This window comes from Clupea harengus, chromosome 6 (assembly GCF_900700415.2).
Source record: "Clupea harengus chromosome 6, Ch_v2.0.2, whole genome shotgun sequence".
Taxonomy (NCBI): Eukaryota; Metazoa; Chordata; class Actinopteri; order Clupeiformes; family Clupeidae; genus Clupea; species Clupea harengus.
The window spans coordinates 23,634,985-23,655,279 of record NC_045157.1 but is presented as its reverse complement, the minus strand read 5'-3'; the positions used below and the strand labels follow the sequence as shown (position 1 = coordinate 23,655,279).

At 45.9% G+C, this 20,295-nt stretch overlaps 1 protein-coding gene across 7 annotated transcripts in view; it reads right to left on the bottom strand.

The window, feature by feature from the left end:
- plekha7b (pleckstrin homology domain containing, family A member 7b) overlaps nt 1-20,295 on the bottom strand; it is an 88,670-nt gene that overhangs the window by 48,112 nt on the left and 20,263 nt on the right. The window contains exon 1 of one of the 7 annotated variants that reach the window (XM_031569507.2): nt 2,969-3,696. The exons of 5 other annotated variants lie outside the window; for them this stretch is intronic. The gene's annotated coding sequence lies outside the window, so the exon portion shown is untranslated. Of the gene's footprint in view, nt 1-2,968; nt 3,697-20,295 lie in introns of those variants that run through there. One more of the 7 variants, XM_031569505.2, reaches the window with a different exon arrangement.

Here is a 20,295-nt window from a genome sequence, read left to right as displayed (position 1 = left end):
TGCACAACAGGCTATTTGTTGTAGCTCTGCAGTAGTTCACTGTAGAGGAGGAGAACACAGTGCAACACTTTAAAGACCTCGGATGTTCTGCATCCCACTATAAATAGTCAGTGTTGACACTAAAACGAATGGTGCTTTTGTCCAAAGACACACGATAACACAGTGAACACGCATATCATTTGGATGTGTGTGTGTGTGAAGGGTGGGAATGGGAGTTGGGACTCTGGCACTGTCCCAGCTGTTCTGAGCTGAGCTCCAGGAATAGGACCCATGTGTCTTCTTAGGGCCAGCCGAGATCCTTAAATACTTAGCCTACATTCTCATGCATATCATATGTTTTTTAGGTGACATGAACAGGGTGTACAAAAATAATAACATACTTAAGAGCAAGACATCTGGTGACCGCTAAAAATAGACGTGGAGCTCAGAGTGCCACTGAGGAACTAAACAGCAATCCAACGGAGCAGCGGTATATATGAAAAAATATTGTGAGTCAAAAGCAATTTCTGAGCGAAACCTTCCGTAATAGGGAAACCTGAAAGCACAGCACCTTTCAGAGAAGACACAGGGGGATGATTCACTCTCACTCACATCCGGCTACATTGCATAGTCATAGCGCAGCAAAGGGTGGACAAAATCACATCCCGGAGATTTATCGAGTGCTAGTTTTCCAAAGTTCACCGTCACTGCGGTAAATCACGGAGGGATTATGGCACTAGGATTGTGTGCTCTGGTTCACCGTACACACACACGCACACACACACAGCCAGTCACTCTCTCAAAGACACACAATAATTCAGTCAAAAACAATCTCTCTCTCACACACACACCTTCAGTTCAGATGTAGGCTCTGTTCCCAATGCCAGCGTGCAATTTGCTGGTGCTGCTGCAGTCTCATACAAAGGTTCCCTCCCCCTGTCTGTTAATTGGGAATCTGCATTCTTTGGCCCCTTTGTTTCATGACGGATTACTTCCGAACTACTTGTCAAGGAATTCTCTGCATTACCGGGGTGCAACGCACAAACAGCCCCAGCACAGTGGCAGTGTTTGTTTTTGGCAACGCTGGATTTGCACAGAAAGAGACCTCGCTCCGTCCACAAGTCTGACATGAAAAATTAACTCTTGTTCCGCTCCAGTGGGCCCTTTGTCTCAGGCCATGATGGCTAAAACACACACTTCAATTAATCTCCATCCCGGGCCAAACTCTGCCTTTCCAACACATTTTTCATGCACCTGCGGACAGAGAGGCCGAGTCCCACAGAAGCTCTAAACCTCAGTGATAAAAGTCATCTTTTGAAAAAGAGCCAAGTAAAGCTTTGTTTCAAAACCACAGTAAGAGCAGCGCTCCAAAACACCTAAGTGGGCAAACTCTTCTGTCGATGCCTGTCTAATTAACAGTGCCCAGAAATACGCTGTGGGCACGATGACCTCATGAGCTATGCCTTTGGGGGTTCAATGCCCCTGCTCCCCCGTCTCGTGTTCCTGTGCGAAACCTCTGTGTGAGTGACAGGCCGTGCTTAAAGGAAATGCGCAAACATGACGTGAACCATGGCAAGGGTCACACACACACACACCGGCACATTACACCCATTATCCCAGCTAGCGCAAGTCACATGACAGGTGCATTCCTTCCTAGTAGTAGTTAGGCTCCTTGGTCAGTCATTCCACGAAAGGAAAACAGAGAGAGAGTGATACTGAGTTCCGACCTGTGTGACATCACCTCTCAGCTCAGGCCAATAAATAACTTCTTATCTCTGTGCTGAGTTACCAGCTTATTTCCAACTTCAGGAAGGGATGTCAGCTCAAATCTCATATTGACAATAATCTATCTGGTATTAAATCCTTAAATCAACTGCAAACAAATTTTAATTGAACAACAGCTTAAGGTACAACTTTTTATACAATATTGCCAATAAATATGTAACTCTCTCTTTTCAGAACACAGCGCTGCCATAAAACTGCAACAAAATCTCAGAGCTAACCAGCACAGCAAGCTTAAAGATTTAAGTGCCACTTTTTGGATCTGACACTGTGCAGTGCCAGAGCCTTCAGTAACTTTTGCCCTTAAGTCATACACTGGCTCTAAGCAAGCACTATTTATGTTCCCACCACATCTGATAACAATCAACAAGACTGACAAGCAGCTCTTTAAACACTTTTAAAATGCGAGTTTAGTGAGTGACTGTTTACACCGACTCCAAGATGAACTACGTGCCCCCTCCTAAATTACTGCGCTTTAGGAGGGGGCAGGTTCTCCCATCTCTAGAATGCAAATTTCAGAACACACACAGTGCATGTAGGATATCATCAAAAGGTTTCCCTTAGCAACTCAATTAATTCCTAGATCCTATAACTGATTTTGGAGAGTGCTTATTATCGCCATCTTCAAATCGACACTGAGAGCGCTCCCTAAATAGCACGAAGAGGAACGGAGCAGAATTCCGGCGAGCTTTGATCTGATGGACCCCTTGGAGAGAGGCCGCCAGCGCTTCCTTTCGCGTTTTTCAACCGCGGCCTATTTTGTCAGCTGTGGAATTCCTCCCCTGGAGCGCGCCGGCCAAAACACAGTTACCGCCGCCAATTTACATAGTCCCTCCCGCGGCGCCGGGAACGTTCGAACTTCCAAGAGTCCAAGGTTCAGCCCGGCGTGCCATACTAAATTACACAGCAAACAACAGGCTCAGTCTAATCCCTTATCAAATGTTTTGTCTAAGCCCCCCTCTTGTTGGCAGCCGAGCCCGGGGGGGTGGGGGAGGATGTGGGCACCGGGGCCACAGGGGGCTCGAGCCACCAGGGACCCTTCCCGGGACACCTACAGTCTGGGATGGGTGTCCAACTTCCCTTCACTGAGAGGCAACAGCCTGAAGCAAAAACACAGAAGCCCACATCTAGCTACACATTACTGTTCTGCTAGACATACACACTGAAGAGCTCCCTCTCCCTGGGGAGCTCTTCCCCCTCTCCTCACCTTGGGGCGACACAGTGGACCACAGCTGTCTCACCTGGAGCTGAATACACTCAATTATGTGCTTCCTCCCTCCTCCATTCCTGGGCTTCTACTCATCCCATTGGCAAGGGAATGGCACGGATTGGATCGGAGCGCGGGCAAGGTCTCCCATGACAGCTGTTATCCCGGTAAAGCGATGAGTTGGGAGCGCGATCACTCCGATCTCCAGCGCTCACTCCCGGGAGGCACGCACGGCCCTGAAGTTTTCGCTCGCAGCGGAAAGTATCAGACGGGAGGATCACAGATCCAACGCTCAGACGCCCAGCGTAGGACTGCCTCAGAGCTTATCTGATCCCCACCCCCTCCTCCTCTTCCACCTCCTCCACCCTCCCCTAAATTCACTCACTCTCTCTCTCCCTCCCTTCCTCCTCTCACACACACACCTCTTGAAACAAACTACAGCCCAGTTCTGGCAGGGTTGGCCAGTAATAGCCGAAAGAGAAGACAGGAAGATCCTCCTTTTCCACTGCCCCAGATAAATTCCTTTTCACCTGTCTCTCCCTTTCTCGCACTACTCCTCCTTTTCCTGTTCTTCCGTAGTCTGTCCGGCACTAACACATTCTTTCTTCTACTGTGCCAATATGCCAGTTTGCCAGAGGACCAATTGCTGTGCTGCTTGTCATATTTTCCTGGCATACACATTTGTGACCATGCTATTGTTGTGCAAATATCCTGTCTGTGTGAAATGACTTAGACACTGGTCCTGGTCAGAGGAAAATAACTGTCTTGTCCTGATTGGTCGGAATGTTCATGTTTGGATCTGCCACAGCCAATCACATTCCACACACACTCCCTCTGTGCTCCTGTGTTACACACTGTAGCAGAGGATAGTGGAATGTGTTTCCAGCCGGTTAGCAATATGGTCAGAGGAAACAGACGATTGTAAAACAGAGTATTGAGCTGCACCCCAAACACACTTGGGACCACTTGGCATTGTTGTCTTTACGGCCATGATTGTTTTCTTCTGCTAAGAACAACGTCAGCATGAAGTCAACCATGGAGGAGCGAAAAGGAAATATGTAAGTGTGCCAAAAAGGAGAGCATGGGCTGTTTACACAATACAAATATTGACTCAGATTCATGACCAGCATTTCATCATGAAGGGAAGGACTTGTGTGCTCTTGGCCTCGGGACAAAACTTTAAAAAAGAATGCAGAGAGAGGGCTTTTTTAGTACCTGACAATCAACACAATCAAATGTCTGCCCACCAGATGCCATACCTGATCAAAACAAACTTAAAACAGCAGCTGCCAAATGCCTTTGCCCGCCTGCTCTGAGAAATGTATTAAAGATGTTATTCCTCAACCATATCGCTTAAGTCCCAATCTAAGCTACATGGGTTTCAAAATGAAATTGTGTTGTCATCAATCAAGTGAAGTGCAAAAGGCAGCAGAAAAGGAAAAGCTTCATTCATTCTCATGCATGTAGAAAAGGAAAATATGAATGCAAGACGATGCAAATACAAAGAGCTCAGCAAACCAACAGTTCAGCTGAGTCCGTCTACCATGTAAAATGAATTACTGCAACAATGCTTATTAGCGGGAGAGCACAAGTTAAGCCTATTAAGTACATAAGCATTCGAAGTGAGGATTTATTCAAGTCTATGGTACTTTATCAGCCCTCTATGCTCTCTCTCTCTCTCTCTCTCATACTCTCTAAATATAACAATAAGATGCTAAACCAGATTTAATGCAAACGACCCTAATGTGAAAAACACACACACACACACACAAATAAATAAATAAATAAATAAACAAATAAACAATTCAGGCCACAGACAATCCTCTTGATCATGACCTACATGAAGTTCACTCTGCAAGTTGACCAGCAGGGTCTGCTCTTTTCCGTAGTAGCCACGGGGAGCGTTCCCTAGTGGCAACACTGAGGAATTCGTCATGGGGGTGTGATCTGGTGCTGAGTGACAGTGTTTCCCTGGCACACACACCCACACACACAGGGTGAACAGGGTCCTTCCAGGGTAACAGCACTACTTTGTGGCCACTCTGGTTTGAGCCTGGCCAAGACTTCAGCATATGCTTCTCCAATGCGAGGGCACTTGGCACCAAAATGGCACCATCAGGCCCAAACATGCCTCTCAAAGACACACACAGAGAACTCTACCCATTGGAACCTCAGTGCCCCTGGCATCGAGGGCCGTGAAAGAGCATACATCAACCCCCCGTCCGCCCCTCCACCCCCATATTATTACACAGCACTTTTCAATCACAACACCACACACATACAGTACCTTCCTTACACAAACGATCTGCAGCTCTCACCGGCACAAGAGTTGGAAGCTAATTAGACTGAAGTGAAAGGCCTGGACTACCAGGATAGTAGGAGAGGCTTTAGCTAAACAGAGGCTCAAGACTGTGTTCACTAAACTTGGCAGGAAGCAGACAAAAACAGCACTGGCCCAACAAAAAAAGACCTGGTAGCAGAGCAACTGAGGAGAAAATCAACTAAAAACACAGAGGACATGGTCAAAACATTTGCATCCAATTCAGCTGCGCAAGTGAAGAGCCAATGAAAAATAACACAGAAGAAAGCAAGTATTCTCATCCGAGAATATCTTGGCTATTGTAAAAAAGAACAAACCTTGTACAAATGTTGTATTGAGCAGCCAAGTTATTGTGCTGTTGAAAAGTGTTCACCTTGAGTAGAGTATACACTAAGTCCTCATGGAATATCTGCAGTCATACTGTTGTCTTTGAGAATCTTCCATCAAAAACAGAGTTGTAAAGATCCTCTTCAGATTGATGATTTAATGTAAACATTTTAACATTTATTATTCCAAAACCATGTGTTTTTCTTCGTCATCTAAAACACCATAATTTTCTATCGCTTTTTCAGCAGTATTAAATGCTATGCTTTAGAACATACCTTTAAGGCTTTCATTCTGCGCCACTGGGGAAAAAAGCTCATTTGAGCTTTAACTGAAACACACAGAGACTAGGTTTTTTTTTGGTGCCAGCATAACCAAAAGCTGAAAACAACCTGATCTACAGGGAGGAAATGAACTGAAAACAGAGTTTTGAGGAGGCTCAGTCGTCAGCCCCGCAGTTCAAAGCAAACATCCCCCCTTTACGAGCTGCGCCTGAGTGTGTTCCGCAGGCAAGAAACTCGCCCATTCCGCCTCTTTACTGGCTCATATTAATATTAACTTGTTCCCTGGGAACTTTTACTGTTTACTGAGAGGGACATAAAGGAACATAAATGCCCATCCACGGCAGAGAGCCCTCTTGACAAAGTTCCAGGGACTCAAGTCTTCACAGAGACCTCAGGGAAATGAAGGGGCCGTTGGACTATGGTGGCATCAGCACTTCTAATACTTCATTGGCACAAAATTAGCTGACTGTTAAATATTTATAAAGGGAGATTTGATGCGATTCCTCACAGAAACTGCTGCTTTATGGCCCCTGCGACCAGTGTGAAGACGTGACTTTCAAAGGCACTTATCTTGGGGATCAATAGAGACAACAATTTGCTGTGACTGAGGAAAGTTAAAGTTATCTAAAACAATGGGGCGTGGAGGATTGGGGAAGGGCAGGGAGGATCGATGCAGAATTCTGCAAAATTAGGAGGAAGTAATGAATGCAGGGAAAGTTCAGGCTGTGTCCTCACGCTCAGCCTGCCCCAGTCGGTCGATGTGATCGGCAGCCATCAGGGTGGGGGGGGGGGGGGGGTCACCCTCATGTGGACTCAACTCAACCCTGCAGAGCAGAGCAGCCAGATCAAACATCCTTCCTCAACGACTAGACTCAGCCACGACTCCAGGCCCAGTTTACGACTCCCCCCCCCCTCACACCCCCTACACAACAAAAGCACTTCTGTGGAAATAAAAGCCGACACTCTCTGAAAATAATCTCAGTTTCCTTCCATTGTATGTAACTTGTGTGTTCTCCTTTCAGTGCAGTTAACATCCCCAGCCCACCCCCTTCCCTCCTGTCCCAGCATCGCTTTGCACCTTCAGCTCATTCAGCAGGCCAGCCACTACATTAGCAAAAACATCACGTATTTCTTAACAACTTCCGACATATATCCAGCATGTTAGGGCAAACATACACACACACACACACACACACGAAGGTGCAAGCTAGACATGAATCAGTCAGAGCGAGGCTAAGGCATGGGCTGCTTTGATAAGAGGATGTGAAGAGCAGAAATTGACAAGAGGGTGGGAGGAAAACACACACACACACACACACACACACACACACACACACACAGACACACACACACACACACACACACACACACACACACAAATGCGTATGCTACATCAACAGAACTGCAGAGAGAGAAGAGACTAGTGACTGGAGACTGCACCATTCAAGACATCACGACACATTTTCTGGACCAATTAAAACTACAGAAATCTACAAAGACTACAAAAATCTAAATCCTCTTAGCATGCTCGGGACCTAACTAACGGTGTGAATAAAAATGCATTCCTGCAACGATGGGATTATCAACATATTAAGGACAAATCTGTTTAAACACTTTATGTAGGACTGAACCTACTGTAACCCATATGCAACATACAGCAGCCACGTGTACTTCATGCACTCTATGACAGGGAACATCTGTGGTAGCCTGAAACTAGGCCCATGTGTATTTACAACAAAGCATCCAACCGAATAAAAAAAAAGAGAGAGAAAAAAATTAAATAATTCCAGAACCTTCTAAAGGCTGCACAGCTATGGCCCACTGCCCTGAAAGCCAGCGGCTTATGGGGGCCGACATCCCTTGAACACCGGTAGATATCCCCCCGACTCATGCACGGCCAAAGACTTTTCCGCGGACCGAGCTCCACGTGCTTCAGATAGGAGACATCAAAGAGCTGTGTCCGGGCCCTGGGCTGGGCTGGGCTGGGCTGGGGAGTGGGAGCAGGAGCGGGGCACGGGCCAAGGAGCATGCTGGGAAGCAGTTATTGTCCAGTCGCTGAGGATTAGGCTTTAAATAGAGAGGGTGATGACACTCTCACAGAGGTGAGCGGAATCACACTCCAGTTCACCCTCAACCTCTCAAGCGCCCTGTACCCCCCACATCAGAAAATATAGACCATCTCATCTCTTTTTTTTCTAATGTCTCTCACCTAGTCTGAAGGTGGAAAGATGGCTCTCGCTGAGACTGCCATTCTCCACCTTGAGCCAGTAGATGAAAAAAATGAATAAAAGAACAGAACACTGACATAAAGTGAAAAGTGAAACGGGGACAGACACGGCATCCTTGGCTCTTCAGGCTGTAGTCATGCCGACACACCACTCTGCACCACCAGCCAGAGACAAGGCAGCTCATTCCGTCTCCCAGAATCCAATTCTCCGGCCCAGAATGAGACACTCAATCTTGATTGCTGGGCGGTTTGCTGAGAGTAATTGAAAGAAGCAATGTGCGGTGATCTTGCATAGCTAACCGTCGAGAAGCTCACTCTCTCTTTCTCTCTCGACCTGCTGTCCATTTGGCTGAGATAATAAGGAGCACCCAGAGCCGCGGGGTCTCAAACAAACCACCAGGATGTCTATTAGCACAGCCGGACAAATGAGATTGTCATATCCCACGGGATATGACAAACATGAATATTGATTATGCCAGACAAAACAGAGATGTTTTAATCCGGACATGCTGATCTAACACAATGAGCAAAACAACGTCCAGACATGTTGAAGTAGCAAATAAATAAAATTACCAATGGTTAATATTGTCAGCCTTGTGTCTGGTTCAGATGGTACTGCTGCATCGTTAGGAAGACTGTTCGAGAGGGTGGGTGGGGACCAGCCTTAGATGCTACACTTTCCCCTCTGCAACTTTCTCCCTCATTTCATGAAACTATAAATGCCATAACCAAAGTGAAGGCTGAAGTAAAAAATCAAACTAAAATGAATTTACACCTGAGGGAGTTGTGCTTCTGATGCAGCCAAATCTGGGAACATTAACACCAACACGTCAATATAGGAATTTTATCAGGACATCAAATATTAATCAGTATTGGTGGAAGGTATTTCACAAATTCAACCACAGAGGCAAATTGCAATCAAGAATCAATAGAGAGGTGGGTGAGCAAACATCACTGAGTACGTGGGGAGAAATTAAAAGCTCAATTTCACTGGAAATCTCCTGCGTACACACTGGGAAAGGAAGGTGATGTCAGCAGGAAACAAGCTGTATAGGGATTTATTACATTGGTCAGGGGGAAATGTTTACCTCTGTGAGTGCTGACAGGACAGAATGGAAAAGGGAGAAAATATTCACAGACCTGTTCATGTGTCGAACGGCCAAATCAAATTGGCTGTGTTTAATCGTGGTGAGCTAGCGTCTGTCTTAGGCTCTGTATTATCTATAGCAAAACATCAAGGAATAATGAGAGAAACACAATACCCAAGAAAATCAAACAAGGCTTGTGACGTCACTCTCAGCGTGGTGTTTTCCTACGCAGAGGTGGGGACTGGGGCAAGTTTGGGTGTGTGAGACAGAGGGAATGAGGACTAATGTTAATGTCTTTCCCAGAAGAACACACAGTTCTCTAGCTCTCCAACACTGACATGGTGGTGGCTGTAAATCAGATTCAAGTCCCGGATCAAGCTAGCGTGAATCTTGCATGAGCTTCGGATCCAGAGTGGATCAGTTCCTCAAGCAGACAGCAGTCTGGGCGGGTCGAGGCGAGCGCTCCCCGGATAGCCCCTCTAATCCAGCTCCAGCACTGCAGGGGGAGTCCGGAGCTTCCAGAGCTGCGGCCTCACTGGGATCTCACTGCAGCCCGGCCAGATGAAGCAATCAGGCAGGCTTATGACAGCGGCAACAGAGCGCTACCCAAAGCTCAAAAACACTCGGCTACATATGCATATGAACATGTAAGTGCAGGGGCCATGGTGAGGATACAAATACATACACACACACACAAACACATATGCACACATACACACATATTCAGACACACAAACACACATACTAACAAACTGAAACTGCATGCATACAAAAATCTATACAACTCAAAATCGAATAAACAACATGGTCATGTACAGTATGTGGACACACATCTACATATGCATAGTGAATGTATAAACATAAGCCAACCTCTAAATATGAATAATAAAAAACACGCAACGCTCACTTCTTAAAGCCCATCCCTGCTCATACATAAAACATGCATGCTAAAACGAACACACAAACATGATCAAACACCAATACCCTGGTGAACACTGTTAGGATGGTCTAGGTCACATGGTAGGGAAAGCACTGACTGACAGCCGGAGCTTCAGGGATGTCACTACCTGTGGCTAATTGGGTAAAAGAACACCTGTCCTGGCATTCATGGCTTATTGGATTAGGTCCTCTGTGGGAGCAGAGGCCTATGGAGCCCCCCCTCCCACTGTCACTCTGTGAGTCAACGCATCTAGTCCCAGCAGTGGCATTTTGTGGAGCATTGTCTTGTTTTGGAACCAGCACCAACCAAATCAAATCTGAGTGGATTTCATAATCAGATCTAATAAGAATCCAGCGCTTGGGCTGGCTGTGTAGCAGAGAGCCACCAGGAAAGGGGGTGCGAGCACGCCGACAATTATGGGGCCGCTCTCTGAGGATCCTGCCAAGCTGACACACACAAACACACTCTCATCCAAGCTCATCCACGTTATTAAAGCACGCGAGGACAGTGTGTTAGGTTTTAGTAGCTAGGTTTTGTGTCGTTTGTTAAAACAATGGACGGAGCAGGGCTTGCTTCCAACACTCTTCAGCGTCGTAACACACATACACACACTCAAAAAGCGGTTCTTGAAAGTTTTTGAACCCTTCAGGTTTTTCTATGTTTCTTTGTTGGTTGACACACTTCTGGAGAGGGTAACAATGGTCTTGAATTTCCTCCATTATTACACAACTGTCTGCCTGTGGATTGGTGGACTCCAAACTCTTTAGAAATGGTTTCGTAACCTTTTCCAGCCTGATAAGCATCAACAACTCTTTTTCTAAGGTCCTCAGAAATCGCCTTTGTGCCTCTATACACTTCCACAAACATGTGTTATGAAGATCAGACTTTGAGAGATCCCTGTTCTTTAAATAAAACAGGGTGTCTCATGTCTCATGTGTTCAGTTGGGTTCTCTTTATCTATTTTTAGGATTTGTGTGAAAATCTGATGATGTTTTAGGTCATATTTACACAGAAGTATTATAAATTCTAAAGGGTTCACAAACTTTCAAGCACCACCGTATACATAAAATATGTACCAACTAAGTACATCCCCATTTACATTCACAGAGACCTGCTACATAATGCAAATGCTCATAAAAACACGTTCACATTAAACATGTGCATACAAAATGCTGACCCTAATACTCTCACCATCTGACTGTTTAACTGGTTAGAAAAGGATAGTAACTAAAGACCACTGTGTGTGAGTGTGAGTGTGTGTGTGTGTGTGTGTGCTTGTGCGAGAGAGTGTGTGTGTGTGTGTGTGTGTGTGTGTGAGTGTGTGCTTGTGCGAGAGAGAGTGTGTGTGTGTGTGTGTGTGTGTGTGTGTGTGTGTGTGCTTGTGCGAGAGAGAGAGTGTGTGTGTGTGTGTGTGTGTGTGTGTGTGTGTGTGTGTGTGTGTGTGTGTGTGTGTGTGTGTGTGTGTGTGTATGTGTGTGCCCTCACAAAAAGTCTTCAAGAGGCTATTTCTTCAGCCAATACTGGTAAGGACCAAGGTCGCCACCACAGCACAAACTGGGAAATAGATTCATTAGGCTAGCTGGGAGGCATAAAACCATCGTAAACTATTCGAGCAAAGAAAATGTGCTCTCATCAAATACAGGTCCCGTCAATGGCGCAATTACTCGACATGACAAAGAAGGAGGACCTCACTTATTTACAGTTAGGGGGGACTATGCAGCTGTGCAGAGCAAGGAAACAGTGTGGGCTGAAATTGATCATAGTTCTAGAGGATCCACCCAACCCAGCCCAGCCCATGTCCCCACCACAGTGGAGATTCCCCCTGTGGCAAGTACGTTTTCCAGGAAAGCAGAGCAGAGCAGAGAAAGAGAGAGTGGGAGGACAGAGCTGGAAGATGAGATGCAGTCACCGTCAGCCCTGCAGAACGTGAGGAGAATGACACTCTCCTGTTTACTGGACTCATGCAGAGAAGAACAGAGTGCAGCGAGTGGGAGTGAGCGTATTTTTGTGTGTGTGTGAGTTGGGGGAGGGGGGGATGAGAGAGAGAGAGCGAGAGAGCGAGAGAGAGAGATGGGATGACTGAGCGTGAGGACAGTGTTAAATGCGCACTTTGATCCATTTGTCAGCGAGCTCAGCCGCATTCCGATACAGCCCTCCCCTGGTCCACTGCACCGCACCCGAACCCCCCCCCCCCCCCCCCACCTTCCCGTCACCCACCCACCTTCCCAACTCCTGGAGACTCCTGGCATCCACCAGAGTGCTACATCAAAGCTCCATAGACACAAGGATGCAGCATAACCCCCTCCCACCCTACCACCGCTGGCCATGCAGGAAGCCAGACATTCCTCACAGGTCACAGACTTCCTGTAGCTCAGCCCCTCCTACCCATCAGGCCCCGTCACGGCACACCAAGGGGGATTTATGTGAGGTAAATGTCTCTCTGAAGCTAAGCTAGTCCACAAACATGACAGGCCCTGATTATAACTTCAAGCCCTGATTATAACTTGGTGTAGACATGTTTCTGTCCTCAATGCAAAATAGGACTGTAAAGGGAGTGGAGTAAGTTGGATTAATATGTAACAAAATGAAACCGTGTCCAAGGACTAATGAAAAAAGGGAAGAGAGAGAGAGAGAGCAAAAGAGAGAGTGAGAGAAAGAGAGAGGGAGCTGTCCCTGACTGGATTGCCAAAATAAACCTGTTTTTTATTTCCCACCAGATAGCTGACCTTTACAAATATTAAGACGTGCTCAATCAATTTGGCCTTCTAATTAAATTGTGCGGTTATCCAAACTCTTGCCTCATACAGGAGGGTAACGATAATAAATAACTAAGGCACAGTCTGCGAAGTTTAATTTCATGATTTACTCTTCTCATAGGCTTCCCCAAGAATAGCAAAGTCTACAGGATCCATCATTACACTGATAAAATGAGAGTCTGCAACAGCTTATGCTATAGGCGACTATACCAAGCAGAAGAGCACACAATAACAAACACTTGTGCTTCTCAGTGTAAACAAGACCAGGCATCACTGCATTTGTGTTAATGTTATAAACGAAAACTAACAAAAACGTGTGCTATGAAAGGGGCTGTCTCTTGTCATTGAGTGACTTAGACTGACCCTGTGTTTACCTTGTTGTGCTGAGCATGTCATAATGACCCTGGAGGTATTATCCGAAGAGGGTGAGGAAGTACCACCCTCATTCATTTCAATGGCCGATGCTATGCTAGCTACTTCAGTCCAGGAAATACCAAAATTGACTGCCGCCATATTTAAAAATGTTGTCCCATGGGTGCTCACTTCCGGCACCATTTATACGGCACCATTTTATTACCATTTATATGATAATAGGCACTAGAAATAGTGTGTTGTCAATGTGGATTTGGTTGATGCTCCCGACTCAAGCATGAGTTTAGTGTAAGGAGACTGGCTGCTGAGATTTGTGTCAAGGATAATGCTTTTGGCCCATACTATTAGCCTTGTAGGCTATATGGGAAACAGTACAAAAACATCATTAAATGGGGTCATGTTGTGTAATATATAGGTAGGTGGCATGATTATGATGGCGAATGAAGAAGTTAATTTTAACATTTAGTTAAACAACATCTTACATTAGCCCCTATTAATAGTATTATTGTTGTGGTCTGTGTAATATATAAAAGGCTTGATTTTGAATGCGTGAAAATGTTACTCTCCCTGCAAAACACAGATATAAACTTGTGCCGCAGCAAGCCAACTATGCACGTTCCCAATTGGCCACGACTAGTTTTCAACATCCACCAATCTGCATAGATGACACACTATTTTTTTAGTGTCTGTTGTCATATGTTATGTGGTGCCTAATTAACTTTGGGTATAAATGATGTCAGAAGTGAGCATCCATGGGACACCATTTTTTAAGATTTACGGATTCATAGACTCTCAATTTTAGAATCAGAAAGTCAGTTTTGTGTTGCCAAAATCACATTATAAATGGCTTGATATTTTCCTATTGGAAATGTTGAGAGACATGGACTTCAAGGTGTTTTATCTACTTGACTAAAAAAAGCAGGATACGGTTGACTAAAATATGATAAAAACTAACAAGGACATTTGCCACAGGACTAAGACTAATAAGACTTAAAAAGTAACACTAGACAGCATACACTTTCAGTATTTATCAAAAGGAAATAAACGAACTCTTTGGGGGAACAACCACGAGAATACATCAATGGTTCAATATTCTGTTTGACATCCCAGATCTAAAACAAACTAAAAATAAAGTCTGTCAGTGAAATCAAACTGCTTCCTCTGGATTACATTGGAAGTACAACTCATCCTGGACATGGCCGCTTCTTCTTGACATGTGAAGGCCCTCTGGTCAACCGTGTTTACAGAGAAGGATGGGGGATTACTCATGTGGTCCATTGCTTACAAACTCCTAGTGCTGTTCCCACTCATCTCTCCAGATTATGAATGTTTTAATTCCCCTTCACTGATGAATCTCAGTGGGAAGACATAAAAAGGGCAGGGAGCTGGGCGGCTCCTCTGCATACACACAAACACACACGTGCAGGCACACACGTACGCGCACACACACACACACACGCACGCGCACACACACACACGCACGCACGCACGCACGCACACGCACACACGCACACACGCACACACGCACACACGCACACACGCACACACGCACACACACACACACACACACACACACACACACAAAGAGCTAGCTGCATTTGTCAACGATACTATCCCTGCAAACCTAAGTAGACTTGTCACAACATAAGAGCCTGTGCAGTACTAAAACAGATTTACACCGGGAGCGGCTCCATTCACACACAGAGCCCACACTAAAGTGCGCTTTGGCAGACACTGGACATAAAGTGTCTGCGCTGTGTCTTGATAATGCACCGGACAATCCGTAGGACATTCGCTAACTCACACCCAAGGCTGATTTATAGGCACCCAAAAAAAGACCAAAAAAATTCAAACTTGACCGCATGTGGGCGAGCCTGATATACTGCTACAGCAGAATATCAATTCCTGCAGTGTGTCCGACTGTATCCTTCCCAGTATTGAGACAAGGGCAAAACTACTCCCAGTGCGAGCAAAAGCCACAAGTCCAATCAGTATCAGAGGGGAATTAGGAAAGGACCACAGTCTCCTCCAAGATCCTCATGTGAAACAAATGGCTGACAAATGGCTATGCGCTTGGTGCTGAAGTATTTATGCTTAGTTTTGATCAAACATGCAGTTTAATCTCATGCAGCGTCGTTCAGAGAGCAACCTCACAGAGAAAAGAGGAGGGCAACCTTTCAAACGGGGATAAGGCAATATGTGCACTGTCTAAAAAAAAAAAACATCCTCCTGAGCAGCCATTTTTGTTCTACAGCTGCTACTGATGTCACGATCCATTAGACGGAAACCCTTGTGTTGGTGAAAGGATCTCCCAGTGCAATTCCCTGTGTTTCTCTTCTCTTCTCCTCTCACTCTCTCTCTCTCTCTTTCTCTCTCTCTGGCTGCAGTGTTGCAGGAGATCTGTCAGCTGTAGGCAAAGAGAGAACATTCACAGTGTATATTTGCCCTACCTGCATAACTTCAGATTCAGCCCAATGCAGGTGCATCCATCATCTTCCATGCAGCTGTCAATCATTTTAGCCCCTCAAAATGGTCTGTCAGAGTGACTCCTTCAAAGATTGCAGTCAGGTGTCAGGTGGCTAGACTGTATATGTGATCTCTGTCTCAATGACAAGCCACTGTGGAGGACCGCGGCTCTCGTCTGACCCGATACACACAGAAACATATGCACACACACATACACACACACACACACAAATTGCATATGTTCACATCTTGGTAATCTGCCTCAACTCTGATCCCTTCAATCTAACAGCAGCAGAAAGAAAATCAAACATGGGCCTGTCACTCGTCATTCAGGACGACCGCCAGCTATGGGGGGTGGGGGGGTGGGGGGGTACGTGAGGGCTTTCGTAACTTTTAGGCGCCGCCCGGAAAATTCCGTGACAGGGTTTGCAAACATCTCGTAATAAAACAGAGAGCTGTTCCAGCATAAAAACCATGAGACAATTAAGATACAGAGCGTGTGCTCAAGTTGAAAGTTCGTTTTGGGGCAGGCTATAAATAATCGCAGCGTCAAAATGGAACTCGTGGTGAGCAGGTCAATTAAAAAAAATCAATGTATTCCACACTAATGCCCCAGTCCAATCTAGCCAGCCTCAGGGCAGTGGCTGCAGCTGCCTGAGAGAGCAGGGGGCAGGAAGAACAGGGGAGGGGTGGGGAGGGGAGGGGAGTGAGGCCGCTGTTAGTTGGTGCATCACATTCCAGCAGCAAGTTTATCCCCAACCTACAACATTAAACTGCAGATGGACAGGTGTAAATGTAGCCGACACACGGGGAATGGAATCCCATTTTTGTGGGAGAGTTGAACCATCACTCAGTTTATTATTGTTTTGTTTCGTGGTTGTTTTAGCATCTCCAGAGTGAAGTCCCAATGAAATGCAGCTGAAAGAAACGTCTGCTGAAGTATTGATGTAAATGTAAAAGAAAACCATAAATGAAACCTTGCCATTCACAAGCTGAGGCACACATGCACACTACTGCACATCCTGCCAACAGACAGGTGTCAGGACGCTCCCAAGGGCATACCAACTCACCCCTCACAGCTGAATCTCAGCAGACACTCCATGCAGCGCTACACTGGCAGGCTCTGGATCCCACCTGAATCACTTCATTATATTCTGATGAAACAATAAAGGTCTTGGTCCTGACTTGCGTAGCCAATGAAGCAGGGAGAGTGGGGTGGCTGTCTATTATGAATGGATGGGCTGGTTTAACATGCTCTAATGTAATGATGAAGGCTGCTGGGATGGGGGATGAGCCCCGGATGCTGTGGAGACGGCCCCGTTTGGGTTTTTCATCAATGCCTCCCCCCCCCTCCCTCTTACTCCAGCTCCTTCCATTGTCCATCTTTTTTCTTCACTCTTGGGAATTCTTAACGCCTTTCCCATCTCTCGATCCATTCTTTCATCCACTCACATTCCTCCATCCATCTCTGTCCACCCTCTATGCTTTTCCTCTTTTTTCCTTCACCTTCACATTTTTTTCACCTTCACCCCTGTCGTCTCATTTTTCTCTCATCCTATTTTTCCCCTCTCCCCTCATCCTTTCCTTTGCTTTTTTCTAATATTCTCTATATCCTGCCTGTCCCCCCCACACTCTTTTTTGAGAGATGTTGATGAAGGACTCTGCACCTCATTGTAGCAGTGTGCTCTGCCAGTGCCACATCGCTCATGTCAGCGAGGCGTCTCCGCCTGTCTGAGGTGCCACTCCGAGTTCCTCACCTCATTTAGAACCTTGCTCCACACACAAACATGCTCCTCTTAGAACTGGCTGGCTGCGATAGCGTGTGCTCCTCACTCCCTGCTCCCTGTTCCTTGTCAATCAGGACACAGAAGAGGAATCCCGTTACTGTGATTTACAGGCAAATAAGAGGATATAGTAACATGACACAATGCATTGTGGTGGCATTGTGTATGGCCTGGCCCGGAGGTATCAGCTTGCATTGGGGGATAATCCCCTTTAGTGGTCTGCCCCCCCCCCCCCCACCTTTGCACTTCACAGCCGTCATGTCAGAGGCCTCTGATTGCATCTGTAGTGGACAGAGCAAAAAAAAAAAAAAAAAAAAGAGCGAGGGAGAGAGAGATAAATCCGGATCATGTGTCAATCCGCCTTGGCGATGTTCACGCTGCGCAACACGTCACGTCGGCCCAATCCTTTTACTCAGCACAGGCGCCTCTCCCCTTTATGCCAACACCAAGCAGCGCTCGAACACGTGTCACCCAAGCCACAAACAGACAGCTCGCATAAAGTAATCCATTTATAGTTCAACAACTCTATTACAGTGGGGCCCCCGGTTACATATGTTAAGTGCCTCTCTCTCCCCGCTGCAAAGCCACAGAACAATCTGCCAGGCAAATAAAACAAATCCGACCGCAGATTAGACAGACATGTGGGGGGGGAGAAAAAGCCCTGAGCCTTGCTGTGAGGCAGGGTCAGCACGGGAGGGGATGCTCTGGGCAGTCTGCGGTCTGGACTGGGAGGCCCCCGACTCTCCACGGCATACACTGGCACCAGGCACTGCGCGCCCTGTCCATCCATCAAACCCAGCTCCCCTAACACTGAATGCACGCTTGCCTTCTCACTAGAATACATTAACTGCCATTTGGTGGAAGGGTTTATTGTGCACTAATAACAGCTGGAGTGTGGGTTGAATCTCTCACTCTTATCCATATTTTTTCCATCTTAAAATCAATTCATCAATCAGCCTATCAACCAATCAGTAATCAATATCAATCAATCAATACATATGTTTATCTATCTCAATATCTATCCCTCATCTTGATATCTATCTCTATCAACATTCATCCAGCCATCTCTCTGTATATCTATCCAATTTGATATCCATCTGTCCTGATCATTATCTACCCATCTCAATAACTATCCATCTATCCATCTATCTATCTCTATGTCTCTGCATCCATCTTGCACAAACACCTATATAATATAAAATCTCCTGCTCTGCGCTGAGCTGTTCTCACCTTCATGGCCAACTCTGATTCAGAAAACCTCTGCAAACCCTCAGGGGACATACACACCAATTTTATGACTGCAGATCAACTCTGTGCTGGATGTGTTCTCCTCTCTTCCTCTCTTCCACTCTCTCTCTCTCTCTCTCTCTCTCTCTCACAGACACACTCTCTCCTGCAGACTGAGTCAGCTCTTCGGGATGTTGTGGGATCAGCTAATCTGTAGGGAGCGCCCACCCGGATCACTGAGATCTGTGCTGCATTTCTCATTACCCCAGGCAAACGTTGGGGCTCGGGCTTGCCACGGCCGCTTGCTCTGGCTAATGCATACTGTGAACTCAACTAGTGCTTCATTAGCCAGCAGCTCAGAGCACCAAACAGACAAACATAGTAGCTGCAGGACAAACCAAAGTCATCATTTGCCTGCCACAAGCTGTCTAGGAACTAAGAGGAACTATTGGAAACAGGATGTTTTTCAGTTTGAAATGAACTGGGTGAGTCAAAGATAAGTCAAGATGCAGTGCAGTTTCTGTCGAACATCTGACGTGCCTCAGAGGTGACTCACTACAAAAACATAGTAGAAGAGACTGTTCGAAGTTAATCAGCAAGGTCTTTTTTACGTGTTCTGAGTGTTCCTCTTCCTTCTATGGGGCATGAGGTGCTATGCCATGCGCCCCCTTTATCCTCTGTGATGAGTGCATGTTTCGCAAAAACAATTCCAGACAGATCGAAAGGTTAATTAATCGATCAATCATGACTAATCATTAATACACAACCAGACATGGACCTGATCTTGTGATTAACGCTTGCCAACATAACTGGCAGAAAGCAGATGGACTACACTCCTCTCCTGTTCCCAAGGTACAAAATTAAACATTTAATTTCTCGCCTTGATGTGTTCAAATTCAACTAGCTAAAAAAGTCTCTCACTCCAACTGAGAGTGCATTTTTCTATATTTAAAAAATACAAATAAACTCAACTGGAAGTTTATAAAACCAGTGCTACAACAATATGAAAATGGCTGAACAATGAGATTACTGATTATGCAATGTTCAGATTTCTGTTTCCGATCCTCTACACAGTCGTCCCAAATAATGTGAGCATCACTGAGACTCTTCACACCTGGCATTAACATGTGTCCTGGGTGATCTGATCACAAGTGGACAGCTGTAAGCAGGTTTTTTCCCGTCGTTGGCTACCGCAAGCTAATTCTATCTTGTTATTGTTGTTAATATTGAATTGTCTTTGAATAGAGTAAACAGGCTTTATCAACTGAATAGTGTTTGGTCTTGATCTTGATGTTTGGCAGGAGTAAAACCAGCTGGCTAGAGGGAAGAAAGGGGGTGAGTCGAGTTCACTTGTCAGACATTGGGCCTATTTGGTGCGTTATTGAAATCAACTTTTATGCATTCACAATATATCTCTATGGGCTTTTCAAAATGTTCAGACATCGTGGACAAATCCAGCTTTGAGTATGTACTTCCGCTTAGGCAGAGGACATCAGTTGAGTAGCCGGTCCTTGAATGTGGCCCAGGACATATTTGCGT